At 54.0% G+C, this 9,725-nt stretch overlaps 1 protein-coding gene across 2 annotated transcripts in view; it reads right to left on the bottom strand.

The window, feature by feature from the left end:
• The window catches only part of FAM178B (family with sequence similarity 178 member B), a 99,599-nt gene that overhangs the window by 20,882 nt on the left and 68,992 nt on the right, over positions 1–9,725 (bottom strand). Inside the window, exon 1 of one of the 2 annotated variants that reach the window (XM_027967084.3) lies at positions 352–602. The exons of the other annotated variant lie outside the window; for it this stretch is intronic. The gene's annotated coding sequence lies outside the window, so the exon portion shown is untranslated. Of the gene's footprint in view, positions 1–351; positions 603–9,725 lie in introns of those variants that run through there. 2 annotated transcript variants of the gene reach the window in all.

Raw genomic sequence — 9,725 nt, 5'->3', positions numbered from 1 at the left:
TGCGGGGCCAGGGAGGTTCACGAAGGCGCCATCTCTTCAGATGTAGCAGGTGTAGGCTGGCCCAAAGGGCGAGGGCTAAGCCCTGGGCCAGCTCCCGCCCGATCACAGCCCTGCCCGGCACACCTGGCTTCCTCCCCAGCTCAGCCGCAGACACCTGCTCAGCACCTCGGCCAGTCACAGGAGCAGCTGGGCTGGGTGAGGGCTAGGAGTCAGGCCCGGGGCCCTTGGCTGCTGGAAGGCGGCCAGGGCTTCTTGGCTGAGCGTCTGATCCCTGCAGAAAGGGAGAGCGGGCAGCAGGGAGACAAGAGTGGGGAGGTTCTGGGCGAAGACAGGCACCATCTGGATTCTCACCAAAACCAGGGCTGCGCTGCCTTGCTTGGGCCTTCCAAGTCTGAGGATAGTTTCCACAACAGTCCTGCCTGCTCCGGGCTCACAGCTCTGCACGCACAGGGCGAGCTCAGCAGCCCACAGCCCCAGGAGCCCTGGGCAGGGGCGGGGGCAGGCAGGGGCCCACAGGGCAGCGGGCTGGCTGCTCCCACGTTTTTCCTCTCACTCCAGGAAAACAGCCTCACTCTGCTCGGCGTGGCAAGCTGCTGCCTTCTGATTGCTTATTCTCTTTTGTTCCAAGCTCTGGCAGCCCCAGCCATTCCCTCTCCAGCAGACACACCCTTCTCTGGGATGAGGACTTATTTGGGCCGCACGGGTCCCCGGCAGGGCCAGGCTCTGACCAGCACGTATCCCTGCTCCACCCCTACTGCTGGGAGCTGTCTCTGCAAACAGTCAGCCCTTTAGGACAGATGTCCCCGGGCAAGAAGCAAACTATCACCCAAAAAGGCAGGCCTCCACTGGCCTCGGTGGTTCGTCTGGCCAGAGGCAGAAGACCGTTCCCAGCCAGGCCACTGTCCACACGGCGGTCACTCCCGTGCTCAGACCCCGGCAGCTGCTTCTGTTACTCAGTGGAGAAGGCCAGGAGCTGAACACATTATTGACCAGAGACGTATTCATATGTCTGTTGATACCTGACCTTTATGAGCTGCAAAAGTTTCAATATTCACTTATCAGAAGCTAAGGCCACAGGAACTAGTTTCTGCAAAAATCCTCTAGTGAGTAAGGTAAGCATCTGCAAGGCCCAAGGTGCCCCTACTGCTCCCTGGAGTCTGCGCCCCGCCTGGACCTTCTGACTCGACACTGCACAGCCGCCCCCACCCTCTTCCAGCCTTCTGCCGCCCCCCCTCCCATCCATCCTGCAGGCCCACAGCACCTGCGCTCGCTGACCCCCTTCCGGGCATGACTTTTGTTTTCCAAGCAGTTAGCACCTTCTGACACTGGACAGGAGGCAGTGATCAAGACCATCCCCAGGAAAAGAAATGCAAAAAGGCAAAATGGCTGTCTGAGGAGGTCTTACAAATAGCTGTGAAAAGAAGAGAAGCAAAAGGCAATGGAGAAAAGGAAGGATATACCCATTTGAATGCAGAGTTCCAAAGAACAGCAAGGAGAGATAAGAAAGCCTTCCTCAGTCATCAATCCAAAGAAATAGAGGAAAACAATCGAATGGGAAAGACTAGAGATCTCTTCAAGAAAATTAGAGATACTGAGGGAACATTTCATGCGAAGATGGGCACAATAAAGGACAGAAATGGTATGGACCTAACACAAGCAGGGGAGAAGGCAATGGCAACCCACTCCAGTGTTCTTGCCTGGAGAATCCCAGGGACGGGGGAGCCTGGTGGGCTGCTGTCTCTGGGGTCGCACAGAGTCGGACGCGACTGAAGCGACTTAGCAGCAGCAGCAGCAGAAGCAGAAGATATTAAGGAGAGATGACAAGAATACACAGAACTATACAAAAAAGATCTTCATGACTCAAATAATCATGATGGTGTGATCACTCACCTAGAGCCAGACATCCTGGAGTGTGAAGTCAAGTGGGCCTTAGGAAGCATCACTACAAAGCCAGTGGAGGTGATGGAATTCCAGGTGAGCTATTTCAAATCCTAAAAGAGGATGCTTTGAAAGCGCTGCACTCAATATGCCAGCAAATTTGGAAAACTCAGCAGTGGCCACAGGACTGGAAAAGGTCAGTTTTCATTCCAATCCCAAAGAAAGGCAATGTCAAAGAATGCTCAAACTACTGCACAGTTGCACTCATTTTACATGCTAGCAATGTAATGCTCAAAATTCAAGCCAGGCTTCAGCAATAAGTGAACCGTGAACTTCCAGATGTTCGAGCCAGATTTAGAAAAGGCAGAGGAATCAGAGATCAAATTGCCAACATCCGTTGGATCATCAAAAAAGTGAGAGAGTTCCAGAAAAACATCTATTTCTGCTTTATTGACTATGCCAAAGCCTATGACTGTGTGGATCACACTAAACTGTGGAAAATTCTGAAAGAGATGGGAATACCAGACCTCCAGAATTCCAGATGGGAATTCTGCCTCCTGAGAAACCTGTATGCAGGTCAAGAAGCAACAGTTAGAACTGGACATGGAACAACGGACTGGTTCTAAATTGGGAAATGAGTACGTCAAGGCTTTATAATGTCACCCTGCTTATTTAACTTATATGCAGAATACATCATCAGAAATGCTGGACTGGATGAAGCACAAGCTGAAATCAAGACTGTCGGGAGAAATATCAATAACCTCAGATATGCAGATGACACCACTCTTAAGGCAGAAAGTGAAGAAGAACTAAAGAGCCTCTTGATGAAAGTGAAAGAGGAGAGTGAAAAAGTTGGCTTAAAGCTCAACTTTCAGAAAACTAACATCATGGCAAATAGATGCGGAAACAATGGAAACAGTGTCAGACTTTATTTTGGGGGGCTCCAAAATCACTGCAGATGGTGACTGCGGCCATGAAAATAAAAGATGCTTGCTCCTTGGAAGAAAAGTTATGACCAACCTGCTGCTGCTGCTGTTGCTGCTAAGTCGCTTCAGTCGTGTCCGACTCTGTGTGACCCCAGAGACGGCAGCCTACCCGGCTCCCCCGTCCCTGGGATTCTCTAGGCAAGAACACTGGAGTGGGTTGCCATTGCCTTCTCCAATGCATGAAACTGAAAAGTGAAAGTGAAGTCATTCAGTCGTGTCTGACTGCTAGCGACCCCATGGACTGCAGCCTACCAGGCTCCTCCATCCATGGGATTTGCTAGGCAACCCACTGGAGTGGGTTGCCATTGCCTTCTCCGATGACCAACCTAGACAGCATATTAAAAAGCAGAGACATTACTTTGCCAACAAAGATCCATCTAGCCAGAGCTATGGTTTCTCCAGTAGTCACGTACAGGTGTGAAAGTTGGACTATAAAGAAAGCTGAGCACCAAAGAATCGATGCTTTTGAACTGTGGTGTTGGAGAAGACTCTTGAGAGTCCCTTGGACAGCAAGGAGGTCCAACCAGTCTATCCTAAAGGAAATCAGTCCTGAATATTCATCAGAAGGACTGATGGTGAAGCTGAAACTCCAATACTTTGAACCACCTGATACAAAAAACTGACTCATTTGAAAAGACCTTGATGCTGGGAAAGATTGAAGGTGGGAGCAGAAGGGGACGACAGAGGATGCGATGGTTGGATGGCACCACAGACTCAACGGACATGAGTTTGAGTAAGCTGTGGGAGTTGGTAATGGACAAGGAAGCCTTGTGTGCTGCAGTCCATGGGGTTGCAGAGTCAGACACGACCGAGGGGCTGAACTGAACTAGCACCTTCTAATATCTGACGGCATTTACTTGCTTGCTATGTTTATTATTATCTGCTCGCCTGCCCCTACTAGGATGTCAGCTCCATGAGGGCAGGGGTGGTCCCTGCAGTCTTCCCAGAACCTCATATAGCAATGGCGCCTGGCACAGCTGTACCCCCTTATCCAAAGTTTCACTCTCCATGGTTTCAGATACCCGTGGTCAACCAAGATCTGAAAATGTTAAATGGAAAATTCCAGAAATAAACAATTTGTGGGACTTCCCTAGGGGCCCAGTGGCTAAGACGGGGTTCTCAATGCACAGGGCATGGGGTTCGATCCCAGGTCAGGGAACTAGATCCCATATGCCACAAGTTAGAGTTTGCATGCTGCAACTATGACCTGGCTCAGTCAGGCGCCCACAAGCAGCTTGAACTGTATCTCCCGTGGACAGCAGGGGCTACTGTGTATGCTTAATACGTATTTGCTAAATGAATGAACAAATGAATAGCAGGTCAGGTCTGCAGCTGATCTTTCATAGTAGATGCAACTCTTTGTCCCCCTTGATTTCAGCCATTTGAAGCCTATATTTTCCAAGCTCCAGACTAGAAGGCAGGGCTTGACAAAAGAGACTTATGGTGTTGCAAGAGGTGGCCTGGGATAAGAAAGAAACTCCCGATTTCTCTCCAAACCTGTTCTGCCTGCGTCTCGCCTGTCTTCGTAAAGGGCTTCTCCATCCTGCCAGCTGCACAGGTTCTGGAGCCCTCCATGTCTCCTTTCTCTTACATTCTACCTCCCGCTGGCTGTACTTGGGAAACGCACCAAGAACCTCACCACTGCTCACCACCTCCATCACCATCTCCCCAGGCCACATCGCCAACAGCTCTTACCAGGATTACTGCAACTGTCTCCTTCTACCCTACCCTAGGGGCGCTAGTGGTAAAGAACCCACCTGCCAATTCAAGAGACAAAAGAGATGCAGGTTCCATCCCTGGGTCTGGAAGATCCCCTGGAGGAGAGCATGGCAACCCACTCCAGTATTCTTGCCTGGAGAATCCCATAGACAGAGGAGCCTGGCGGGCTGCAGTCCATGGAGTGACATTGAGTTGGACATGACTGAAGTGGCTCAGCACGCATACACCCCACCCCTAACAGTCTAGTCTCAATGCAGCAGCCAGCATAATTGTGAAAGATTTTTATCAATCAAGCTATGCCTCTCCTGTTATCAACACCTTCCAGCGGCTCTCCACTTTGGCATGGAAGTCAAGCTCTCTCCCGAGTCCCCATTTACCCCTCTGGCCTCACCGCCTCTTACTCCACTCTCAGCCCTCTGCTCCAGCCACACTGGCCTTGCTTTTTCTCTAACCTAAGAGGCTTTTGTCTGCCCCAGTGCCTTTACACATGCTGTTCCCTCTGCCTGGAATGTGCTTCCCCCGAGAAACCTGTGTGACTTCTTCAGGTCTGTGCTCAGACGTCCCCTTCTCTGTTCACTACTATGAAGCAGCGTCTTCTCCCAACAGTCCCTTCCCCTCCCTTCTCCTTTTTATCGGGCTTTATTTTTCTCCACAGCACTTAGCACCATCTGGAATGCCAAAGATTTGCTTCTCTCTTGGTGCCTGTGTCTGTCTCCCGCTAAGTTCTAGGAGGGAGGGACTGAGCTCTGTTCAGGGCTGTCTTCCACGCCCTGAGCTGCGTCTGGAGCACACAGGTGCCTGGGGTCCAAACCCTGCTGTTTCTGGGATATTCTCAGGATTCACAGGAACAAGAAAGAAGCAGTTTGATCTTAAGACTCTCCTGGAAGATGCAAGCCTTGGGGTTGGTGCATTCCGACCACCTACCGAAGTCCTGTCCCTCAGATTCCGTTCTCCAGCACCTGCTTCTGCTCCTGGGGCCTTAGGCTGCAGCCTCAGACAGAAACGCAACCCACCCAGGCACTGGGGCTCCTCCTGCCCAGCAATGCCCCGAAAGCCCCTGGCTGGGCACTCAGCCCAGACCCTCTCCTCTGGTGAGCCAGTTCTCGCCCCTTGAACTGCCCTTCTTGGTGAATCAACTGCTAAGGTTTACCTAGCAAGTAAGATAGAGATTCGATCCCTGGGTTGGGAAGATCCCTTGGAGGAGGAAATGGCAACCCGCTCCAGTATTCTTGCCTGGGAAATCCCATGGACAGAGCAGCCTGGAGGGCTACAGTCCATGGAGGTCACAAGAGAGTCAGACATGACTTAGCGACTAAACAGCAACAGCAAAAATCAAGCCTGTATATACGGATGAAGGAGGTGGGAGCGCTGGCCCTTGTCCTCCTGTCTGCCGTCCGGGACCAAAGTTCAAGACACCCGCTGGGCACATCGGCATGAAGCAGCAGGTATGGTTCAGGCTGTCCCCGCAATGGGAGCCGAGCAGGGAGGGCAAGCAGAGATGGCACGGACTCTGGAGTCAGGGCACCTGGGTTTTCCATCCTAGCTCCACGGTTCTCTCACCTCGTGACCCTGAGAAATTTCCTAGTTGTACCTGCCTCCGTTTCCCTATCTGTAACTGTGGATGGCATCACTGACTCAATGGACATGAATCTGAACAAAGTCCAGTAGACGGTGAAAGACAGGCAAGCCTGGTGTGCCTCAGTCCACGGGGCTGCAGAGAGTGGGGCGTGACTGAGCGACTGAACAGCAGCAAAACGGGGCAAGAGAGCCAGCCCTGACCGCCTGGGGCTGCTGGAGAGGCGAGTCCTGTGCGGGCACGGGGCTCAGCTGCGCTCCGGGGCACACTAGGGCCACCACTCTGGTTGGGATGTGATGGGTGGAAAGGAAGAGGTGCCCTGGGCACAAAGCCGTGTGCAGAGGGTGGCCAGGCTGGCCTGTGAGGAGGGCCGGGGCAGCCCTGGCAGCCAGGGCTTCGAGGAGAAGTGGGGAAAGGGGGCATGTGGGCGGGACGTGGGTGGCTCTGGGCTTGAGGTGCCCCTTTGAAGGCGTGTCTCCTAAGGAACCGTCTGACAGGCCCGACTGGAAAGGGGAGCGCTTGCAGCCTGGAGACCTGGGAGGAGGCCGTGCAGCAGCCCTGGGCTTGCAGGGAGGACAGACGGGGAAGCGCACGGGACGGGTGGCTGAGGCAGAGCCCAGCCGGTCCGTCCTCCCCTTCCGCCTGGCGTGGGTCTGCATGCGCTGCACTGCCCGCCTGCTGATGGTCTCTGCTCCTCTGCACAAGCACTGACTCATCCTTCAAGACCTGGTTCAGGACGTCTCTGGAAGCCACTTGGCTGCCTGGGCCAGAATTAGTCATTGTGTCCTCAGCCTGGCTCGCTCAAAGCCTCTCCTTTGAGGTCGTCTCCAGGTGCGGAGCCTGCTCACGGAAGGTGCACCACTGAGGTTTCATGAGTGCACGGTGGGCATGCGGGCAGGTGGGTGACTGGTGTGGTAGGACAGCCTTGGAGCTGGGACCCACAGGGGCAGGGCTGGGCCTGGCCAGACAGGCTGGGAGCACCCAGGCCAGCTCTCCCTGGGGGAGGCATGCCTCCCACCCTCGCCAGCCCTGCTCACCTGCCTCCCCTGCGGTTCCCCTCCAGGCCCAGACCCCCAGTGCTCCCCACACCACTCTCCTCACCCTCTCCGGCCTTCATCACGCTCCCCACACTCTCCCCTGCACAAGCTCCAGCCAAAAAACAAATCAAAACGAAACCCCAAGCCTTGACCTGGCCCTGATGCTCTAGCCAGCCTGCGTTCCTGGTTGCTGCCAAGTACTGCCAGAAGGCGGCTACCCCCACCCACCACCTGCAGCCGGTCCTGCCTTTTCGGATCTCGACACTCTGGCCTCGCACCTGCTCTCGCTTCTCTGGAGAGTTCAGAGGCTGCCCTGCAATGCCTGTCTCCTAGGCTGCCCCCGGCCCCCCGGGGCCTCCTGGGACCACTGGTCTCGTTCCCACCGCATCTCTGCCTGCCCTGCCCCTGTCTGGTCCCTCCATCCTTTCTCGCAGAGGCTCTGTCATCGGGCCCTGTGTGAAGGCCACTCCTCAACTCCTCACTGTCCTTCCCAAGCTCTCTGCCTGGGAATCCATCCCTTGAACACCCTGGAACTCAGCCCTGGGTTCCCTCAGCCCACGAGTGTGTGCTGAGGTCCTGTGTGTGCCAGGTACTGTGCTAGGAGCTGACAGGCAAGAGTGAGCACAAGCCATTTGGTCCTTGCACTCAGGGAGCTGCTGCTGGGTGTGTGTGTGTCTGCGTGTGTCTCTGTGTGTAACACAGACCCTGAACACATTTTAAAAATCTCAGGAGGTGAGCATCATGTGTTGTGTGCTTAGCCGCTCAGTCGTGTCCTATTCTCTGCGACCCCGTGGACTGTAGCTCGCCAGGCTCCTCTGTCCATGGGATTCTCCAGGCAAGAACACTGGAGTGGGTTGCCATGCCCTCCTCCAGGGGATCTTCCCGACCCAGGGAACGAACCCAGGTCTCCTGCAGGCAAATCCTTTACCAGCTGAACTACCAGGGAAGCCTGGTGAGCACCATGAGCACTTTCAAACAGGGTGCTGATGCCAGGGCACTTTGGGCTGGGTGGTCAGGAAAGGCTTCCTGGAGGAGGTGACACTTCAGCTGGGCCTGGAGTGACCAGAAGCTCCTGCCACGCTTCTAAGTCTTGGGGGAAAAGCGAGAAGGGCAGAGGGGGCAGCCGGGGCAAAGCCAGGGCCCACTCGGATGAGCCCACCCAACCGGTCACCTTTCTGAGCTTCTGCACTGTGACTGTGGTCGCTCAGGCCACCCCACCCCAGGAGGGTCCAGAACATTCCCTCGGCACTCTGGCCAAGGGGTGATGCCGCCTTGCCTTGTGTACCTCCAGTGACTATAGACTCAGCCTTTCCCTGGGACTGCCTCGCCTGGCTCATGCAGTGGAGCTAGACAGCTCAGCTGTCCCCGGCAAGTCTCATGGGTTCCAAGGAGACTACGGGGGTTGGAGGCAGGTAAGAGCATTCTCAACTCCCCGCCAGGGCTCCCCCACCACACATCCTGGGCTGGTTGTCACCCACGCTGCCTCCAGGGCCCCTAAACTACTGCTCTCTGAGCTGCAAAGAGGTTGCAATCAGAGCTTTCTGGAGAGAAGAGGGAAGAGAAAAGAAGACCCTTCCTCCCCTACAGCGCCCAGCATGCCTGACATGGGGCAGAAGGGCCACTGAGAGCAGGCAGTCTTCATAGCCGTATTCGTTTTCACCTTTGTTGTTCTTCCACCTATAAAATGTCATAGACGCCGGGGCTGGGGAGGAGGGAATGGGAGTCAGAGGTCAGCAGATGCAGAGTTTCTGTTTGGGAGATGAACAGTGGTCCTTCAGAATGGTTAGAGCTCTGCACTTAAAACTGCTAAGATGGGGACTTCCCTGGTGCTAAGTGGCTAAGACTCCAAGCTCCCAAGGCAGAGGGCCTGGGTTCAATCCCTGGTCAGGGAACTAGATCCTGCATGCTGTGATTAAAGATGCTACATGCCGTTGCTGGGGGGAAGGGACAGTTAAGGAGTTAGGGGTGAATTTGTACACAGTGCTATATTTAAAATGGATAACCAGTAAGGACCCACTGTATAGCACGTGGAACTCTGCTTAATGTTATGTGGTGACCTGGATGGGAGGGGCTTCGGGGGAGGATGGGAACATCTATATTTACGGCTGAGCCCCTTTGCTCTTCACCTGAAACGACCGCAACATTGTTAATCGGCTACACCCCAATACAAAATAAAAAGTTTAAAGTTTGGAGGAAAAAAAAAAAGGTCCAGCATCCGCACCTAAGGCCCAGTGCAGCCAAACGAATAAATATTCCTTGGTGGCCCCGGCAGGTAAAGAATCTGCCTGCAGTGCAGGAGACCTGGGTTCGATCCCTGTGTCAGGAAGATCTTCTGAAGAAGAGAATGGCAACCCACTCCAGTATTCTTGCCTGGAAAATTCCATGGACGGAGGAGTTGGGCAGGGCTGCAGCCCATGGGACACAAAGAGCTGGACACGACTGAGTAACTGACATACACACACACAAATTGTTAAGGTAGTAAAAAAAAAGTTAAGATAGTAAATTTTATGTTCCGTATATTTTACCACA

Source organism: Ovis aries, chromosome 3, assembly GCF_016772045.2.
Source record: "Ovis aries strain OAR_USU_Benz2616 breed Rambouillet chromosome 3, ARS-UI_Ramb_v3.0, whole genome shotgun sequence".
NCBI classification, from domain to species: domain Eukaryota; kingdom Metazoa; phylum Chordata; class Mammalia; order Artiodactyla; family Bovidae; genus Ovis; species Ovis aries.
This window is presented reverse-complemented; position numbering and strand designations above follow the sequence as displayed.